Here is a 21,807-nt window from a genome sequence, read left to right as displayed (position 1 = left end):
ATCAAAATCAGAACCGTCTCCGCGAGACTTTCAAGGACAAAAGGTTAAATATAGATTGTCTACATAACTTGAATATCAAATACATGTCTTTCCGCTTCAAGTAATCATTTGATCGAATCAATACTTAATCAATATTTTTCCTCATAAAAAAACAGTCTTCAAAGTTCCTTCCACGTTTGATATTTGAAATGCACTTGAAGTTATCATGCAATACGAATAACGAGCTGTTGCTTTTATTTAGTGTAAACTTACGTTATAATGATTTTGTTGTTTAAACTATACACAGTATACTAGCAACTATCAAAGATAACATCTACAAGATGTCTGCCGATGTTTGTCTTGCTATTGACAAACATATCCCTACCATTTCAGTCCATCTCATTTATTATTTATGCAAGTACCATTACTCCCGCGGTACAAGGTAATCATATTCCCTCGTCTAGAAAATTCCATAGAATTACTTTTTAATTCAAAACTAAAGGATAAGAGATTTGCTTCATTATGTCTCGATGGACAAGAATGTGTTGACAAAGCCCAACAATGTAAAAGTTTGATCTATTGTTCAATGTATTGTAAATGTTAATTCATCTTATAAAATCTATAAAAGCATCTACTGAAATATTAAACTTTTAATATGTTTTATAGAAATAAATCGATGTTTTTTTTTGTGTGTGGTCTATCAACATGAACAATCAAAGCAGTACTAATCCCCAATCTCAACTAAGTCTATAAACAGAATTGATGATTCTAAATTACTTGGGATGGAGACATAATGGAATTAACATTGGTGTTATAAAATATGGATGTTCAGACGAGAATTACTAGTCGTTCTTTTTACATAGATTCCTAATCAATTTCTCCTGGTACAATAATCAGATAAATTGGCCTGATTTCCCCCACAAAAGTTCCAATTTTCTATGACATAAATGGGGAGGGCAAAGTTAAAGAAGCTAAATTGACAAACGCAACTGATTTTTGGGCTATGAATAGATGAAACCAAATATTGTTGCAGTAGTTATCCACGTTCTTGAAGATTAACTATGTCAAATTTGTAGCGAGCCCCCAGCTCAAGCCAGTCTGATATCGCTTAGTTGGATCAATAACCTATGCTATAGAAATAATCAATGATGAAGAATCAATCAATCACACATCACTCTCAATAAAGAAATGTACAGTCACTTTCTAAATAGCCTGGTTAACTCTAATCCTGTTATCAGCAGGCATATTTTCAAACATTGTTTCACACAGAAACTTTTAACGGTTTTTCAGAATTGATATAAAAGATTTGTGTACTTGTTCACATCAGATGATGAAATTTAATGACTGGGGGGGGAAAATAACGCATCTTTTACATCAAACTATCTGATCTAGAATGATGGGTTTAGACATTTAGGTTTCTAAAGCTTATTCTATAGCCTCGGACATGTTTCTTTACTTCAAGTAGCTAAATTATCTTTTTCATTAATGACTTTAGTACAATGAGTGAATAGACCAAGAAATAAACAGTAATAATCTACTGCCATAAATAATTCTTCTTAATCTAAATTTAACACAGAATTTGACATTTTGCTTCAGTCGTGCATTAAATATTTATAACCATCCTAGTATACACAGGGATTTATATTACATTATCACCTGCTCTCAGAGCATGTATCATCTTACACGCAATCATATAGAAGTCATTTGTAAAATATATGTTTTATCTCAGGGGAGGAAACAAAATCAGTCTTACATATACTTGAAATGAAATAAAATGGGGTTTTAACGTCCTACTCCGAACTGGGCTAATGAAGACGGGCCTACGCCATACAGTGTGCTACTCTTATACCGAATTCCAACTGTCAAGAGAACTTTTACGAGCACGCCAATGTGTACACTGGACCTCGATTTTCCGTAGCATCCGAACGACTAGACAGCTGTCCTTGTCAGGCCCTACGTCCTGCATCACTGACAAGGGGGTATCAAGCCGGGAAAATCTGGCTGAACTTTCTCGGCCAATGCAGGGATCGAACACCCGACCTCCAGGCTTGCGAGCCAGCGTCTTACCCACTTAGCCACCGTAACCCCCTTTACTTATACTTGAGATGTATATGTATGTATCTATTGCAGAATGCTTTGTTAGTTAACATTTGAATCAGTTTAAGTATCATTCACTTTTTAAACAATTAAAATAATTTTATTCAAATGTATCTTTTTGTATAAGTATCTATATATAATTTCGTTATCTTATTCATCACACATGAAAGAAAAAATAAACAAAGCATTTACACAATTAAATATGAATAATTCATTTATATAAAAAAAAAATAAATAAAAAAAATATTAATACAAGGAACTTAAAATACATTCAATATTTCTATATAAAATAGATATATATATATATAAAAAACAAAAACAAAAATATACACAAGCGACTTATCCTTCATTCAATGTTTGTTTTAAAAATTACAAGTGACTTCAAATTTATTCAGTAACTAAGACTAGTTGTCTTCTTAGTGAGAAAAAAAAAGTTAATCTTAGAAATCATATTATACCAGCAAGTAAAACAACAATCTTTTAATATTTATCGATCAGTTTCTATGCCAAAAGAGATAAATGTATAAATGTCAATAGAGGTCATTTGAGTGATCAAGATAATACAGAATAATTGAAATAATCTTACCGGCGGTGTTTGAGTGGCAGTTTCCATCAACATTTTTGGAAAATATTTAATAAGATAAAACACTAGCCTACAATTAGCCTAAAATTTTGCTACTACAACTCCAAGTTATTGTCTGACCAAGGCTTAGTATTTCTGGCACCACCATATAAAATTTCATAAATTATTTAGAAAGCACTGAGAGGGAGAATGAGAGAAAGAGATATTGAGCTGTGGAGAGAATGAATCGTCAATAACGCACTTGGTATAGCCACAACGCTACACTGCAATCTACTACACTAGGCGGATTGAAGCGGGTGAATTGAGTTGATTGCCAGTAAGCATTACTACAATCATCGTTTCACTGTTGCACTCATTAATGGATGCTCTCATTCCCCTGGGAGGTGACAAGTAAAAAACGCCCTTGACAACTTATTGGCATTCGCAATTGTAATGCATTAAGACTTTTCTCTGATTCACATACGGCCAGCTCCGCCATATACTTCTACAACTAAAGCGAAGAGACGCAAACAGCACATATTGGATAAATTCCTAGCATTATTTAATCTGTTCCACCACAACAGACACTTGTTAAAAAGATATAACTTAATGTTGAATAAAGATAACAGGAGAAAACTAAAACAATTTTCATAAACTTTTCTGCTAGATCAATAACACAAGACCAGCGCTCAATTAATAAATAATGATTCTAACTATTCTTTCTGTTCATGGAAGAAACCAGCTCAATTATCTTTTTTTTTTCAATTCCTTCACTGCTCCATGCGACCGTGCTTACCAATTCAGTTATAAATGGTTAAACTTTGGAATTGTACAGATAAAATTAAAAATCTTGGCATCTTACTAATTTGGGTTATGTTATCTTTTTTATATTAACATTTCTGACATTATCTGACTGTACCATGCCTGTTTAAATCCAGTGAATTATCACAAAATGGCACATGTTACTTTTTTGGAATATTGTGGTGAATTGTTATGAACATTCCGAGTTAATTACAACTTTGTAGTTTGTCATGGGTAAATCTTCATATTCTGAGATTCAAAGGTTGAAATGTCTACTTTTTATCCAAAACCATTCGATCTTGATGCTATTGTTTAAACACCTTATATATAATATAAGAGAGAGAGAGAGAGAGAGAGAGAGAGAGGGAGGGAGGGAGAGGGGGGTAAGGTTCACACTACACAAACTAGATCATTTGGGGACTAGAATATGGTTCAATTTTACTTCAATAATTCGCTTGTGCGTAGGGGTCTTTAGCAGTGGGAGGAAACCAGAGGACCAGAAGAAAACCCACGAGGTTGGACAGGTGACTTTACTCCTGGTCGCATACAACCGGTGAATCGAAACTAAGCCAGTTGACTCAATGACAGACCTTACAGCGCACGTGCTAACCATTTGACCATTCAAACCCCCTTTATGGGTGATAACAAAACTTCTGACAACCTATATATATATATATATTCGTATTTTGTCTTCCCTTGCTTATCAGCCTGTCAATATAATATTTTTTTAAAAGAAGGGATTCCCATGCACATCCCTCAATAAAATAAACTTTTATTCCCAATCTAAAACCAGTGATCAGCCAATTGTCAACTATAGCCATCAATTCAAAGCAATCAATTCAATTCCCTTCAACAGCAATTGTATGTGTCAACTAAAGTACGTCCAGCCACAACAAAAGAGTTAATCTGGCTTTGTTTTAACGTTTTCTCTACATTTATTACCGTCTGGATAACACAATTAGTCTACATAATTCAAAAGATTGTTTTTTTTTGTTTTTTTCTGCATCATATTTACTCTAGGCTTCAATTCTTTAATAAGTCAATAAAATTTTCTAAAACATGAAATTAATGTCTACATTCAATTAATTTAGTAACAACAGCTGACCTCAAAGATGTTTTTCCACAGGCATTAATTTTATTCATTAAGATTCTAATTGTACACATAGACAACATTATTTCTGTAAAGCTTTCCAGATGAGAGAAATGAAATCAAAGAGGGTTTAACGTTCTACTGTTCTGCTACCAGATGAGAGAAAAAGTAGTTCAACTGCCGACGTATCATGAAATGAAATTGGGTTTAACGTCCTACTGTTGTGCTCCGAATGAGCTAATGAAGACGGGCATATGAGTGAAATATTGCCTGGGCAGCTGCACTATGGCCTACTCTTATATCAAATTCCCACTGCCAAGGGATCTTTTACGTACACGCCAAACTATACACAGGACTTTGATTTTGTCTCATCTGAATGACTAGACAGCTGTCCTTGTTGGGCCCTACGTTCAGCACCACTGACAAGGGGGAAATCACATTGGAAAATCAGAATGAATTTTCTCAGCCAATGCAGGGATCAAACATGTGACCTCCATGCTAGTGAGCCAGCGTCCTACCTATTTAGCCACCATGGCCACCAAACCAGTGTTGATAACAGCTTGTATCAGCGCACTGTTTATCTTTTTACCCTGGAACAAAGTGGGAGAGAGGACCCGGGGAAAACCAATGAGGCTGGACAGGCAACCCTACTCCTTGTAACGTACAACCAGGGAATCGAAACCCTGCCAGCTGACTCAAGGACAGACCTTATAAAATAGCTACATGTAATATTTTCAGATATATTATGTATCAGCAGCTTGATACGAATATTTGTAATGTTGCCAAAATGTGTTTTACGAGTTTACTGCCATACCCAGTTTTACTAAATATCTCTCAAAGAGAGAGAGAGAGAGAAATGGGGTTTAATGTCCACTCGGCACAAACTAGGTCATTTCGGGACTAACATATGGTTTAATTTTATTTCAATAATTCTCTTGCGCGTAGGGGTCTTTAGCAGTATAAATTCTTACTTCATTTTATAATATTGAATTTTAAATTCATACTTATTTTCAAAAGTCTCTACCTTACTGTCCTGAATTATCTTTATCTAAAATAGATTAGTCTTTCTTTCCCCATGACGGTTAACCTACTTGTCTACTGAACTTTCAAAAACATCCATCTAAATATATCATGGCAATAAAGAAGGCGAGCAGGTGGAATTCCTTAATATACTCCGATCAGACTAAAGTACAATAATAATTCATCCCGAGAATTCACAACAAGAAAATAATTGAAATTCTGTGAAATTTTGTGAAATTCTCAGAGCCATATAAAAATTCTAATTGGTATTCAGTTTTTATTCAAATAATGTGTGAGCTTCGTGACATTTAATTCTTAAGCAAGAAGGTTTCTTTAACCTTTGAGAAACTTTAATCCAGAATATATTCAGTAAATCCAATGATTTTGTTGCAAGATCAAGCTATCTCTAAAGGATTGCTTGTTCACGACCAATCGTTTTCTTGTATCTTCGTAAATCCTCTATTTCTACTTGATATTCTATGAAGGGCTTCAAGTAATGTTTGATAATATATTGATACTGAAGTAATACAATAACTACTAGTAAATAGGGTTAACTTAATCAGACATCTAAACATTCCATCATATTAAGAGACGGGGGCCAATCAAAGGATAAGAATTATCATTACCGATCAATAGCAATATTAGATAGAAGTTTGTTACGCTTATAGACGAGGCCTTACAGGCAATAGACAAATAATTTACTTTTAATAAATAAAAAGATACGCATCTATCAAAATTCAACGGCTGTTTGATTTATTTAGACAGGAATTATATTTCTAAATCGAGTTATTTGGGTCAGTCCAAAGAAGATTCTCTGCTTGAAATTTGATCAATTTGATAACTGTAAATGGAACATTCACATCATTAAAAGGAACATTCGTGGATTTGACATGCTTGTTACGTGTATTTCAAGCAGTGTATGAGAATGAAATGAATTGGTTCATTCACTGATTTGGCTATTGATGAATGTCCATCGGATTTGTTATCGGTTAAAGTCATTGTGCCACAGACTAATATATAAGTGAACTGACCAATTGACAGTAGACATCCTAGTGGGACCGTCTGTTGACCAACACTGTTAATATCTCAGACCAGTGGGTCATTTCTGGTCACCGATGTGCGACCTTAACAACTTTATCTTCCAATCAAATTTCGATCAAATCCTGAACGTTAACTTAAATGAAAGAAGGTCAATAGAAGGTTTTCTTCTTTCTTACCAGTTCCGAGCTAAATTTCATGAGAGAGAGAGAGAGAGAGAGATGGGGTTTAATGTCCACTAGAAGGTCAATAGAAGGTTTTCTTCTTTCTTACCAGTTCCAAGCTAAATTTCATGAGAGAGAGAGAGATGGGGTTTAATGTCCACTAGTCACAAACTAGGTCATTTCGGGACTAACATATGGTTCAATTTTATTTCAATAATTCGCTTGCGCATATGGGTCTTTAGCAGTTGGAGGAAACCGGAGGACACGGAGAAGACCCATGTGGTTGGACAGGTGACCCTACTCCTCTTCGCGTACAATCGGGGAATCGAAACCACACCAGTTGACTCAATGACAGACGTTATGATACAGCACGCACGTGCTAACCATTCAGCCATCCACCCCTACCACATAAACCTAAGTAGTTTTAGTAATAGTGCTAGGTTAAATATCCATATAAATCAATAGCAACGCTTAGACCTGCCAAAAAAGCACCGTCGATAGCACTATCCTCAACACATATATTAACAGTATTTATTCATTCCGAAAGCTACATTATTTTATACGTAATATGAGAAAGTTTATTATTAATAAGACAAACAAAATACATCTATTGCAACATCGTATGGTTTTGACCTTTAAACACATAATCCAGTTAAGATTATAACTGTGAAAATAAGTTTGTTTCAATACTATTTATGGACATTTGAATGCCGATTATAGTAAAAATGACTTGATACCCAGCACTATCTAAATGAGAGAGAGATAGAGAGAGAGAGAGAGAGAGGGAGAGAGGGGGGGGTCAAACCTCTGCTCTACACCAACTAGTTTGGGGGGGTTTTCCGGACTAATACATGCTTCAGTTTTATTTCAATACTTCACTTGTAGATAGTTTGTTTTATAAATGGACACCACAAATTTTTTGATTATAAATTTTTGGGGGTCAAACCTCTGCACTACACGAACTGGTTTATTTCAGGCCTAATACATGCTTAACTTTTATTTCAATAATTCGCTTGTACATAGTATGTTTTATAAATGGACACCACAAATTTTTTGATTATAAATTTTTTGGGGTCAAACCTCCGCACTACACGAACTGGTTTATTTCAGACCTTATACATGCTTCAGTTTTATTTCAATAATTCGCTTGTACATAGTATGTTTTATAAATGAACACTACAAATTTTTTGATTATAAATTTTTGGGGGTCAAACCTCCGCACTACACGAACTGGTTTATTTCAGGCCTAATACATGCTTAACTTTTATTTCAATAATTCGCTTGTACATAGTATGTTTTATAAATGAACACTACAAATTTTTTGATTATAAATTTTTGGGGGTCAAACCTCCGCACTACACGAACTGGTTTATTTCAGGCCTAATACATGCTTAACTTTTATTTCAATAATTCGCTTGTACATAGTATGTTTTATAAATGGACACTACAAATTTTTTGATTATAAAGTATTTGCCCATCATTTGGTATTGATATTTGTAAGTATTTGTTAACAAGATCCAGTCGTAGATTGTCATCAAAATTGAGTAATTTTCTGGAAGTAATTGGATGTCGCGACTGTATAAATAACTTAACAAACTGTTCATTACCATACACGGGAACTCAGACTATTTATATTAAAGATACATTATGCAATGTGTGCATTGTGGTAACCACGGCACTGGTATATTCAAGACTTAGTCTCACTTTCCCATTTTTAAATTAAATTTGTAAATGGTGAACCGTTTTAATCTAGTTAAAATCTTGAGCATCTGATGCCATCGAGAGTTGATTATGGTTTTGGTTTTTTTTGTTAATAAATGCCTAATTAATAGTTAATATAACATTTTAGGCCTAAAGAAAGGCGTGCAATAGGCAGATTTAGCTCTTGTATAATATATTTAAAATCTTTAAACCTGTTTTATACCCTGAGGTTAAAGTACTTAGATAAGAAAATATTACACTTTTTTTTTTTAAATATTTAAACAAATTAAACATACAACCATTTTCCTTGATAACAATATATACGGAACTGCTGTTAAAGAATTGTTAAAATTAATCATGTATAGAGAAGTTTAACACAATTTAGACAGACATAAAAAATGTCTGCACACATATTGCATTCATTTCAAAAAGCAATTTGAAACTAATATAATGAAATTCAAATTTACGTACAAAATAAGAACAAATTGGTGATTCTTTCCGCAATTTTTCAATAGAATAACATGTTAAATTAAATTTGTTCACGTTTTTCATCCGAAAGACAATAGTTTTATTTATTTCCTTATTTAAATCTCCACAGAGAACAATCAGAAATTTGAACTCGGACACTCAAATTTTTATGCTTCAATCATGTACATGAACCTTTTATTGTGAGAAGAAAATAACTGTAATAAAAGTTCTTTAATTAAAAAAACAGACCTTACACTCAAGAGACATATATTCCTGACTTTAATATCATGGTTATAAATTAAATGGAAGAAATCGCTGAAGATGATACTTGTTCAGAATCACTGATCTGATTTCAACCTAAAAATTGAGGATGAAATAACTATTCAGAATTCTTAACCCAGTAGAACGACTTAATCCAATCTAATTCAAGACGAAAAATTATTCTTTCATTTCAAGACATTATTTTCTGTGAATGGTTGACTTCTCTTTGATCATCTATATAAAAATTATAATAAGACTTCTACGTCCATTCGTATTAGACTTTTGTTGGGCGGCAGACGAACCGGGCTATGACAACTTGACACTATAGTTTTGCCTGGGGTATCTTCCATATTCCTGATTTCTCTAGAGATCCTTTCAAAGTGTTTGAAATCCCAAGAGACATTAAAATTTGACAGAATAGAGGCAGCAGCAGGCCCACCATCAGTCGCAGAGCCACAAATATTGAATCTATTATGGTTGAGTTGGGGTCATGTCGTGAGTATGGAAATTTAACTCAACTCTGGAGAGTTAATCGTTTAATGCCCATCAAGAGATCAAATTAACATGACTTCTCAATGCACACTTGATGAAGGTTTTAGCAGGTTTTATTTTGCTACATAATATACGCTATCTATAATATATAACGCTGACAAATAAGTCTCGATTCCGATAATGTCATCGTTCAAAAAATATTATTTTGTATTTATCGGACAATATCTAATTTTTCATGACTTATATAATCCAAGCTAAACACCTACTCAAATTCATTATTTAACATTTAGTTAAAGATACATTATGGGAGATAAGATAAAGAGCTGGCAGTTCTCAATATAACAGTTAAAAACTTGATAATGTAAAGGGAATTTTCTGAAAATTTTAGTCAAATTGATCAACTCTGAAACACAAATTTAGCTATTGAATTTTGGGCCTAACCTCAATCATCAGTCGGTATGATAAAAAAAAAAAATAGTCTTTTAAAGTCAAACTTAAAGAACATAATCTTACTTTGGTCATTACATCAATTGGCTACTAAATTAAGGTTTTGACGGATGTAAGGCTTTAATCATTCATTATAAACTTATAATGGTAAATCTCTTTGGGGTATATTCTATGCCCGGAAAAAATTGCAGTCTAAAAATCGGGGGCAGCTTTGGATATATATAGGGAAATTTCGGGTTATTCTTCTGAAAGTTTTTTTTTAAACCTCTAACGGTTTATTTATCCAGGGTAGGGTTTTTTTTTTTCTCTTAAGAAAACATAATAGGATTTTCTTATGGGATTTTTGAGATATTCTCATTTTGCTTACATGTAAACATAAGACGGTTTATAAGCAGGATAGAGCACGAGAGAGAGAAATGGGGTTTAACGTCCACTCGACACAAACTAGGTCATTTCGGGACTAACATATGGTTCAATTTGATTTTAATAATTCGCTTGCGAGTAGGGAGGGGTCTTTAGCAGTGGGAGGAAACCGGAGGACCCAGAGAAAACCCACGAGGTTGGACAGGCGACCCTACTCCTTGTCACGTACAACCAGGGATTCGAAACCACGCCAGTTGACTCAATGACAGACTTTATGGTACAGTGCGCATGTGCTAACCATTCAGCCATCCAACCAACCAGCAAGATAAAGCACAAGAGACTGAGGTTATGCTGGGTAAAGAAAGATTGAACAAAATAACCCATGAAAAAATCTTCTGCTTTATCCTACACATAATTCATATGCTACTTCGTGCATCAAATGAATGGATACGAGACAAAACACAGATTATAACTTATAACACAATTAATGCATACAGCATAATCTATCATTTTAAATAACTTATTACTCTTTTAATAATGTCAGCTTAATCGAAGGTATTTTTAAACCACGCCAATGCCAATCAAATTTCATTTATCGGGAGGAATATGAATCATAATATGGACTCTATGCCTGACCGAAAATGATTTCACTAATGGAGAGCAAGAGCATGTCTGTAGCATCCATCATGTGATATTGAATTGTTTCTGCAAGATAAATAGGATCAAAAAAAGATTAGAGCAAACAATATGCCTTTTATCAGCGAAAAGTAATATTGTACAATCCCCATTCATGACACTAACGTAATAATAACAAACAAACAAAACCTTTCAAGTAATTATGTAGGGTTTTTAATGCTGCTTTGGCTAATTGTTTTCGTCCTTATTTGATTTGTACTCCAGAAAGGTGTTTTAATAACACGACTAAGCTTCGATTATTGGAGTTTACCCCATTTCTTGATTCATTGGTGCTAAAACGCTTTTAACCCCCCAAAAAAGTGAGTATGGTATTGTTGTATTTTAAATGCTCTACGCTAACCTGTGGTGACAATACAATTTAATACAATGTAATTAAGTGAACACACACACACAGACAATATTAACATCCCACAACGCCAGAAGGTCCACAAATATAAAAAAAAAAAATGTACATGTCCTGTTTACAATCTTTTATCACACAAAAAATGTATAATAAAATGGTTTGGATGGAAATAGTTTCGAAATTATTATTTGAAATAGACATTATTAAAGTTTAAAACCACAAAATGACAGGTGGTTGACAAATAGCTCAGCAGTATAAAAATAGGTACTTTTTACTATCTGAAATGAAATGAAATGGGGTTTAACGTCCTACTGTTTTAATCTGAATTGGCCAATGAAGACTGGCATACGCCATACAGTGTGCTATGATGGAAATTTTGCCTGGTCAGCGGCACTATGACCTACTTTTACATCAAATTCTAACTGCCAAAAGATCTTTTACGTGCATGCCACCTCGGTTTTTCATCCCATCCAAACAACTAGACAGCCCTAAGTCCTGCACCACTGACAAGGGGAAACCACATCGGAAAATCCTGATGAACTTTCTCTGCCAATGCAGGGATCGAACACACAACCTATTACACAAGATAATTAATAGCAGCTAAAATACCTTTTATATTGACACAGAAATAATGGATCTAACAAAGTCTAAGCAAAAGCAATGTCCTTAGAGGCTACAAAATAATGGGTCTCACAAGTCCCAACACTTACTGTCAGAGTTTTTCCAGCAGAACAATTTAATATTTTTATTTTCGTTCTCTATTCTTTTTGATAAGATTTTCAAAATTAAATAAAAAATAAAAAAAACTTACGCCATTGTAAATCTAAAATATTAAAAGATATGATAAAAAAATGTATAATGATGCAAACTATAAAAAATTATTGTAATTTGAATTATTCTTTCGATCTAAAAATATAACATCTAGCATACCGATAGACAGTGTTGTTGTCTCTTTTTCATTTTAAGTACTTTTCAGATATTCAAGTCAGTTTTTACTATCATTAGTATCCATACGATATAAAGGAAGCGAACACTAAAACTGATTGGAAAGAACTTGTTATAGGAAAGCAAGAAAAAGTATCCAATATAACTAACATGAAACTGGTACTTGGTTTAAAATCATTAGTGCTCATTACTGGCTGTTCTTGTATTTTTTATTACAAGTAAATTAGTGGCATGGAATATCAGCCGGTTTCATTATAGGCGAGAAATAAAACTGTGATCAATTGATGATATCAACCAAATCACTCATTATTCAGAGTCGATGGCAATAGACTGGAGGAGAACATACAAAATATATTTTATTGGTCTAATTAGAGTTTCAAGGCACGGTAGGGACGAATTTGCCTAAAAGACTTGCGCAAAAAACGCTTTATACAAGGCTGTTTTCTGGCGAAAGGAATCCACAAAGCCACTAACGCTTTGTCAATAGCCTTAGCCTGACAAAATCTACTTAATCATTTGGAACTGGCCAGTCTGGCAGGAAAAATATGAAAAAGTGTGATGCAATGGTAGCACCTCTGTCACTTTTCAATTTTATCTCTTTCGTCTTAACTAGTTTTTATTGATCCATGTACAGAGTTTAGAGGCGATTAGAGACTCAAGATTGTTGATGTATAGTCATCGAAATCCCTCGGATATTCCAAGATACTGTTATTCGACATACATTAATAAAAACAGAAAAATTATTCACAATAAATTTGGTATGGAAACTCTTGGGACATTTGGTCTGGTTATATTTTCCACATTTCAATTCCTAGATGATAAATTAATAGTCATTGGTTACTGCCGTAATAAAATTTATATATGTTGATGTTTCGGCATAAAGTCTCCAAGGGGGTTTCTCAATGCGAGTATTAAATTGTCAGAGAGAGAGAGGGGGAAAGAGAGAGAGGGGGGAAAGAGAGAGTGTGTGTGGGGGGGAGAGAGATAGAGAGAGAGATATTTAACGTCCACTTGACACAAACTAGGTCATTTCAGGACTAACATATGGTTCAACTGTGTAAAGTCATTTCAATATTGATAAATCTATAATACAATTGAGTCCAAGAGCATTGTTACTTAAAATATGGATCTTCAAATTTTCCCCTGCAGTGGAAACAACAGTTTTTATTAAGTAGACTTTGTGGTGCTCTGATCTATTTTAAGAAAAGATCTTATTCATAGTAAAAATAGAAATGCCAATAGATACTGTCTACAACTCGAATCCTCTAAATCAACAATGATATATAGGTGAATGTTCTTCAAAGAAATGAAATGAAATGGGGTTTAACGTCCTACTTCGAACTGAGCTAATGAAGATGGGCATACATTGTGCTATGAGTGAAATTTTGCCCGGACAGTGGCACTACGGCCTACTCTTACATCGAATTCCAACTGTCAAGGGATCTTTTACGTGCACGCCAATGTGTACATGGGACCTCGTTTTTTCGTCACATCTGAAGGACGAGACAGCTACCCTTGTCAGGCCCTCCGTCCTGCATCACTGACAAGGGCGAATGGCCCTGGAAAATATGGATGAACATTCTCGGCCAATGCAGGGATAGAACACCCGACCGCCAGGAGGAAATCAAATAATTATTGGTGCTTTTATCCCCCGTATTGAAAACTCCTAACTGTTACTCCATTTATAACAGAAAAGAATAACTCGGCAGTTTTTTTAATTAATCTATTTAATTTCAAGTTTTCACAAAATGTTTTTAGAGATAAAATCCAAAAACAGTCCAGGAAACAACGAAATCAATATTTGACCCAATAAAATGCAAATTAATTATCTGGACTTTTCTTTTGATAGATTAAAAGTGATAAAACCTAAAATATTCAATTTAATAACTTCCAACTAAAAACTTAAATCAACATAAGATTTATTACAAATGACTTAGTTTGTATCGAGTGGACGTTCAACCCCATCACTCTCTCTAGTGGGGGGGGGGGGGGGGGGGGGGTTGGATGGCTAAATGGTTATAGTGTGTGCGTGCTGTATCATAAAGTCTGTCATTGAGTCAACTGGCATGGTTTCAATTCCCCGGTTGTACTCGCCTTATCCAACCTCGTGGGTTTTCTCCGGGTTCTCCAGTTTCCGCCCACTGCTAAAGACCCCTACGCGCAAGCGAATTATTGAAATAAAATTAAACCATATATTAGTCCCAAAATGACCTAGTTTGTGTTGAGTGGACGTTAAACCTCATTTCTCTCCCTCTCGCTGGCCAATCACCTTTGGCTTGTGGTCGTGGTTTCGATCCATGGTGTGAGCGAATGCGACTTAAGAGATAGGGGTGCCTTCATAATCTTGTGGGCTTACCACAGTTTCCTCTCACAGGCACCACTCCTGCATGTGCGCTAAGCACTCGACACAAACTAGGTCATTTCGGGACTAACATATGGTTCAATTTTATTTCAATAATTCACTTTCGCGTAGGGATCTTTAGCAGTGGGAAGAAACAGAGAAAACCCATGATGTTCGACAGATGACCCTAATCCTTGTCACATACAACCGGGGAATTGAAACAACGCCAGTTGTTTCAATGAAAAACCTTATGGTATGCTTTCCGGTCACAGACATAGTCGGGGAAAAAATTCTACTGGTGTCTAATATTATGTCCGTCGCAAATTTTTCTGTTATATATTATTCTTATTTTATGTCAGAGCAGAATGGTAAGACAGTTAAATCGCATTTTATTTTATAATGAATGTCAACAATAAGTTGGATAATCTACACCCGTAAGTATGTTACATAATATCCTTCTCGTAAGTGGTAAAACAGCTTAACAGACAATGTTTAGATGATGTATAGTGCATTTTGAAGACTTCTGATTAAAGACACATTATGTAAGATTTAGATAAAGAGCTGGTCGTTCTAGCTATAATAGTTCGAAAATAGATAATTCAAAATGAATATATTGAAAATTTCATTCAAATTTGTAGTTTTGACAAGATGTGTGTATTTATTGTGTATTACCGTAACCTGGGAACTGGGATATTCGAGGCTTAGTCTTGCTTCCCCATTTTTAAATCAAAATATTAAATGGTCAAACCGTTCTAATCTAATTAAAATCTTGAATATCCGATGGCATCGAGAGTTGATTAAGATCTTGTCATGTTAATAAATGTCGTAATTAATAATTTATATAACATTAAAAGCCTAAAGACCCGCAATAGGCAGATTTAGCTCTTGAATAATGTATCTTTAAATAATGACAATTCTTGACATTATCAGCCTAAAGGTAGTTTGTCAGAAGAAATTAGTGTATAACACCTCCACACACAGACTATTCATTGTATCACCTGCTTCATAGTGTCTAATCTGGTTTTTACTCAGATGAAAACTGTGAGAAAACCAACAGCTTCCGTCTTCAGTACTCAATCATGATCTTTAACAATCTGATTCATTCCGACACAACACTGGACAAGTCAGACAAGAGAGAGAGAGAGAGAGAGAGAGAGAGATGGGGGTTAATGTCCACTTGACACAAACTAAGTCTTTTCGGGACTAACAAATGGTTCAATTATATTTCAATAATTCGCTTGCGCGTAGGGGTCTTTAGCAGTTGGAGGGACCAGAGAAAACCCACGAGGTTGGACATGCGATCCTACTCCTTGTCACATACAACAGAGAAATCGAAACCACGCCAGATGACTCAATGACAGACCTTATGATACAGCGCGCACGTACTAACCATTCGGTCATCCAACCCATGTACACAACTAAGTAATGTCTTGTCATATTTTATCTTGCGTGATAATGACTACAGAAGCCTAGTCGAAACGTAGCTCAGTAATTGTATTTAAAAATTATATTACATTCGTAAATCGTTTTAATAGCTTATTAAAATGCTCTATTAAATTCAAGATACAATATTAACTATCTTCCAAGCTTACAAAAATATAACGACTAAGACTAAAATTGTTATTAATTATCTGTAGACGCGTCGTCGACTTCTGTATTTTCCAAACATCAGATCAAGAGAAAAACTAATTTTGTATGGCATCCCAATTGGCAGAGTATATATTGGTTTTTAATGCAAGTCTGATTCTATGAAGAGAAAAAGCAGCAGGAGAGAATTTAATGGAGTGATTTTTCATAGCTTGGACCGAACAGTAATTAACACCGTCAAGCAGATCGACACATTCATCTTCGTATATCACAAGCTTTACCAAGAAGTGCTAAATTTAAGCTTATTAGACCCCTGTGCTCAATAATTTACATAACAATGTATGCGGACAGGATTCAACAAGTATCTTTTTCTGCCTGCAAGATCTTGCCGTCACCGCCAGCCTGTGTCATTAAATTAGAAAACTGTAAAGCTCTCAGTTCTGCAGGGAAATCAACGATGAATTATTTAACTGTGTTTGCGTGCAAGCTACAAATACCTTGCTAAGATCAGCCAGGGATTGTAGTCATGCTAGATACCAATATAAGTGTTTCTTTTTATGGTAGCTGAAGCTATTGTTTGCTCTAAACAATGACTTTTTGAATAAGAAATTCTGGATTTTTAACAATCCAATGTCTAATGCTAAGTACTTGATGATTCAGTAAAGCAAAGAATTAAACATCGCATGATGTTGTCAAAGCCTGTCAAACAAACAATTACACATTCGATACAAAAATATTGGGTCGCTTTATCTTTACGCACTGATGAGAAACATCTAGACTACATCATTCAGAAACATCTGAAATAACATCGAAAAAAAAAAAGGAGATTTCATACGAATAATTTCATAAGGGTCTAGAATGCTTGCTATCAGTTGGTGACCAAACACTATATTGAATTAGTCTATTCAATTCTCAAGGAATTCTCGTAACCCTTCACCCCGACTGTCACATTCGAATCCATACAATCAACAAGGTTAAAAAATATGCAGTTCAGATACCAATTATCTACAGGTTGTAACCATTGTGGATTATGCCAATAAATTTTGTTATCTGATTATTTAAATTCAAGAATTTTTATAACCGGTTTTTAGAATTACTTGATTACTTGATCTAGAAAGAATTGATTATATTTGAAATTTCCATTGTGAATTATTTAATTATTTAAATTCAAGAATTTTTATAGCGGAGTTTTAGAATTATTTGATTCTAAAAAGAATAAATATTTGAAAATAAGGGTTGTGGAATATGCCATTAACGTTTTGTTATCTAAGTATTTAAATTCAAGAATTTTTATACCGGTTGTTAGAATTACTTGATTAGTTACCTAGAAAAAATAGATATTTGAAATTAAGGGCTGTGGAATAAGCCATTAATGTTTGATTATGAAATTATTTAAATTCAAGAATTTTTATCCCTGGCCCTTATTCACAAAAACTTAAACTAAGATACAATTGAAATTTTAAGAAATACTGCAATTCAATTGGCTGACCAGTAAAATCAATTTGCATATATCCAATTTCGTGAATAAGGGCCCTGGTTTTTAGAATTATTTGATTAGTGATCTAGAAAGAATTGATTATATTTGAAATTTCAATTGTGGATTATTATCTAATTATTTAAATTCAAAAATTTTTATAACCGTTTTTAGAATTACTTGATTACTTGATCTAGAAAAGGGTTGTGGAAAACGCCATTAACGTTTCATTATCTAAGTATTTAAATCCAAGAATTTTTATCCCGGTTTTTAGAATTATTTGATTAGTGATCTAGAAAGAATGTGTCTGATACCTAGGGTCATTATATCTTCATTATTTCCTGTAAGCAGACAAGATCTCACCACAGATAGTTCGTACAAAAGACTCAATGAACAACTCAAGCAAAAGAATACAAATACATTTTTCCTGGTAAAATTCTCTAATATAAATCCAATAGACAAAGCTCGAATCGAATATCTAAGGGAAGAATAAAGATTTTCTGTTTCATGACCTTTCTATAGATTAACTTATGTTTAGAAACAGATCTCAGTTCAGATTAAAATAATCGTAAAATGAAATGAAATGGGGTTTAACGTCCTACTGTTCTGCTCCTATACTGGGCTAATGAAGACGGGCATACGCCATACAGTGAGCTATGAGGGAAATTTTGCCCGGACAGCGGCGCTACGGCCTACTCTTATATCGAATTCCAAACTGTCAAGCGATCGTTTACATGCATTCTAATGTATACACGGGACCTCAGTTTTTCGTCTCATCCGAAGGACTAGACAGCTGTCCTTGTCAGGCCCTCCTAAAATAATCGTTATTAATAACACACACATTTAGCTACAAAGTCTTAACATGCAGCAGGACGGAGGGCCTGACAAGACAGCTGTCTAGTTATTTGAATGGGATGAAAGGCCGAGGTTGCGTGTACACATTGGCGTGCACGTAAAAGATCCCTTGGAATTCATTTAAGAGTAGGCCGTAGTGCCGCTGCTGGGCAAAATTTTCCTCATAGCACAACGTATGGTGTATGCCTGTCTTCATTAGCCCAGTCTGGAGCAGAACAGTAGGACGTTAAACCCCATTTCATTTCAATTTCTTAACATGGAGCATCCTAAAACAAATGAATTAACATACTCACCGCAATTTCAAAGTTTATACTTTTATGTCTATATTTCAACCAAAAACGTTTCCTTTATCAAGAACAATACAACTATAAAAAGGACCAAGAAGCGGTCTATTTTCTATCACATATAGAAGCGATCAAGAAGTTATCTATTTTCTATTGAATGTGCAGGTGGCAATTTCTACAATGATTAGAATAATTAAAACATTTAACTTCCTTGTGTAGAACATGAATCATGACACTATCAGTCTCTGTAAATCTATACAATATCCTGCTGTAAGCTAACAAATTATACCAATTGTTTCCCAAACTGGCCATGTTCAATTTACACAACATTTATGGCTATATATGTCACATGTAGCAATTTATTAAATCTGAGATGGGTTTAACGTCCACTCAACACAAACTAGGTCATTTTGGGACTAATACATGTTTCAATTTTATTTCAATAACTTTCTTGCCGCGTAGGGGTCTTTAGCTGTATAACCGGGTATCGAAACCATGCCAGTTGACTCAACGACAGACCCTACAATGCAGCGCACACGTGCTAACCATTCAGCCATCCAATCCACCCTACTTCAATATTTTAGAGAATTGGTTACAGGTTTTTTTGTATCTAAAAAATTTCTAACTTTTTTAATTTAGCAAAATTATCAAATTGCTTGAGAGAAAGAACCTGGGAATGAATAAAAATAATTTTAATTCACATAGAAAATGTTCACGTTTCCATTTGCGATTCAACATTTAATGATCTGCAATGTCGTTCAATCCACCCACCCAGTTTCGCTGTTATTGGTTCAATCTGATTAAAATACAGATCTATATTTTGTTTCGTTTTTTTTTTATACTTTCGATGACCTACACTACATGAAGATCTGACCGGTTGTAGTGGAAGGCTGTGTCCTGTGTCATACAAGCGGCTTTTGACCCTATGATGTCAGACATTTGATTAACTAATCAGAGTTGATGTTTCTAGTGGGTTACCCATAGTTTTGTGCACCTCATGCCAAAAACTCGCCATAACAGATCGTTTCATTGGCTAATTCCTCACATCATCCAGAACGCAGGTTATATAACAACTCTTCCAGATCCTAGTGTTTAACAAACACAAGTAAAACAAAATTTTGAACCATAAAAAAAACAAAACAAAATGAAATAGGATCTGTTCCATAAACTAATTACTATCTTGTGTGTTTGTAATGGTATGTTGGTTTGGGTTGGTTTTATTCAAGATCATTTATCATAAAAAAAAAAATTCTATCAATACAATTCTTTTTGAAAATTGAGACGCGTAATAAGCTTAATTCACAAAACAATAGACAGAATCCCCAGATCTTCGCTGTATAATTAACTTTCATCATAATAGACTGAACAAATTAATATTTTATATCAACCCATGTAGTTGACCGATATATTATATGGCAGAATAGAGTTTCATTTTTTTTTTATTGAGAAGAACATATTATAAAAGGAAAATTGATCCATGTTCTAACGATCTATGGCTCGTATATTTCAGTGAGTGTAAAATGTCTACATCCTACAGCTGCATTACATAATATCAATTAACGAGAATTTATTTTCCTGGTTTTTAACTCTTCCTCGTTCTGAATTGCTTGAAGTTATACATACATCACAGTAACCCTGGTTTCATTTAAACATACATTATGTAAGATTTAGATAAAGAGCTGACCATTCTTGCTATAATTAATAGCTCAAAAATAGATAATTTATAATGAAAATATTATTTATTATTATTATTATTATTTATAAGCGTTTATATTATTAAGATAATTGTGGGTGATTTTAAACGATTTTTATGAATTTTTAAACAAAGATTTGATATTGATAGTGAAAGAATTAATGCTAAATACACAAGATTAAAAGATACCCGAGTTACAGTGTATAAAAGTATTAATTTTTAAACAAAGATTTGATATTGAATGAATGTTTAAAGAAATTAATGCTAAATACACAAGAATAAAAGATACCCGGGGTTACAGTGTATAAAAGTATTAATTTTTAAACAAAGATTTGATATTGAACGAATGTGAAAGAATTAATGCTAAATACACAAGAATAAAAGATACCCGGGTTACAGCATATAAAAGTATTAATTTTTAAACAAAGATTTGATATTGAACGAATGTGAAAGAATTAATGCTAAATACACAAGAATAAAAGATACCCGGGTTACAGCGTATAAAAGTATTAATTTTTAAACAAAGATTTGATATTGAATGAATGTGAAAGAAATAATGTTAAATACACAAGAATAAAAGATACCCGGGTTACAGCGTATAAAAGTATTAATTTTTTAAACAAAGATTTGATATTGAACGAATGTGAAAGAATTAATGCTAAATACACAAGATTAAAAGATACCCGGGTTACAGTGTATAAAAGTATTAATTTTTAAACAAAGATTTGATATTGAATGAATGTTTAAAGAAATTAATGCTAAATACACAAGAATAAAAGATACCCGGGTTACAGTGTATAAAAGTATAAATTTTTAAACAAAGATTTGATATTGAACGAATGTGAAAGAATTAATGCTAAATACACAAGAATAAAAGATACCCGGGTTACAGTGTATAAAAGTATTAATTTTTAAACAAAGATTTGATATTGAATGAATGTTTAAAGAAATTAATGCTAAATACACAAGAATAAAAGATACCCGGGTTACAGTGTATAAAAGTATTGATTTTTAAACAAAGATTTGATATTGAATGAATGTTTAAAGAAATTAATGCTAAATACACAAGAATAAAAGATACCCGGGTTACAGTGTATAAAAGTATT

The 21,807-nt window shown here is 33.7% G+C and overlaps 1 protein-coding gene across 7 annotated transcripts in view; it reads right to left on the bottom strand.

The window, feature by feature from the left end:
• Positions 1 to 21,807, bottom strand: part of LOC126815928 (nucleolysin TIAR) — a 153,252-nt gene that overhangs the window by 76,420 nt on the left and 55,025 nt on the right. The window contains exon 1 of one of the 7 annotated variants that reach the window (XM_056099892.1): positions 2,663 to 2,681. The exons of the other annotated variants lie outside the window; for them this stretch is intronic. The gene's annotated coding sequence lies outside the window, so the exon portion shown is untranslated. Of the gene's footprint in view, positions 1 to 2,662; positions 2,682 to 21,807 lie in introns of those variants that run through there. 7 annotated transcript variants of the gene reach the window in all.

This window comes from Patella vulgata, chromosome 3, assembly GCF_932274485.2.
Source record: "Patella vulgata chromosome 3, xgPatVulg1.2, whole genome shotgun sequence".
NCBI lineage: Eukaryota > Metazoa > Mollusca > Gastropoda > Patellidae > Patella > Patella vulgata.
The sequence above is the reverse complement of the archived record's forward strand: the minus strand, read 5'-3'. Positions and strand labels throughout refer to the sequence as shown.